The following is a 1,409-nucleotide window of genomic DNA, read 5'->3' as shown; positions in this document are numbered from 1 at the left end:
CAAATCAAGACAGCTGGGACGTCCAAAGGTGATTAAAGGGGGATGGAAATTGACTACAACCACCAGACTGCATAGCTCAAGATCATCCTACTCTGCTGCCTGCAGGACCATATGGCCAAAGTCTGCATCTGCTGAAGCCTGTAGATCCATCTTATAAAACCTGGTAAATGTATGAACAGAAGGCCAGCTAGCTGTCATGCAAACCTGCAAGGCAGATACCTGGTGACAAAGAGCCCAGGAAGCACTGATAATCCTTGTAGAATGAGCCCTGACTGAAAAGGGCAGAGAAAAGCTATATCCTTTTGTTCTGAATTGACATTCATACAAATTTCTGCATATTTGGACATTTGAATGCATCCAAATTTCCAAATGACAGAAATAATGAGTTTGAATGAATCCGAATGTTTTTAATAACGACATTCAGAATGGAACAAAGGAGCGGAGAGCTGTGTGTTAGTCTGTGACAGTTCTCTGCCTCTCACGAATGTCGACAAAGTAGCAGACAACAGCTACAGAATGCAGAAAAGTTCAAAACTTTTGACAGTCCACAGATGCAATAAAAAAACCAACAGCTTGTGGTTTCCCCGGCAATTCATACCACACCCTTTAGCTCTGGTAGGAATTTTAGGGGAGACCCCAACCCCAAAAAAACTAATGAAAAGGCATGGGGTCCCCCTAGAATGCTTTACCAGACCCTTGATCCAAGCAGCAGCCTGGCAGAGCAGGAAAGGGGGATGAGTGAATTTTTAACTCATCCAAAGTTAACAAATATTTCGGATTCATCCAAATCCGAATGGTGAAACAAATTGACTTTCAGACCCGAAAAATATCATAAGGGAGCATCCGAAACAAAATGAGACTAAACTAATTTTTCCGGCACACATGTCTAATAATGCCAGGATCTGTAGCTGAGTGATTGCTTTTTTAGAGAAAGAAATGGTCTATCTACTCAAATCACTGGTAAGAATCACCAACAGCAAAGCAGAATTGGTTAACCTGCTGTAACCATGGTGACTATTAAAATTATTATCCATCATGTGAGAAGACTTAACACCTCTGGTAAAACATATCAAATTCTTAGGAAACCCCCATTGCTTAGCTAGTGATGTGGCATTTTTGCAGAAAACTCATCTGACTCACACCACATCTGCTAGACTTATCTATAGAGATTTACACCAATGGTACTGTAGTCCAGGCCTCAAATTTTCCACTCGCCCCCTCGCAATTGGCGAGTGAAAATTGCGGGGGGCGAGTGGAATGTCAGCAATGGTGCCTCACCGGCGGGACTAGGGATGAAACACTACCGCCGCGGCAATCGCTCGCTCGCTTCTGTTTTCTCTTCTCTTTCTCGCCTGCTGCAGCTACAGAGCAGCCGAGCCCGAGAAGGAGAAGAGAGAACAGAAGCGAGC

The sequence above is a fragment of the Nanorana parkeri genome, unplaced genomic scaffold (assembly GCF_000935625.1).
Source record: "Nanorana parkeri isolate BGI_ZX_2015 unplaced genomic scaffold, ASM93562v1 scaffold1236, whole genome shotgun sequence".
NCBI lineage: Eukaryota > Metazoa > Chordata > Amphibia > Anura > Dicroglossidae > Nanorana > Nanorana parkeri.
Note: the sequence above shows the minus strand (reverse complement) of the source record.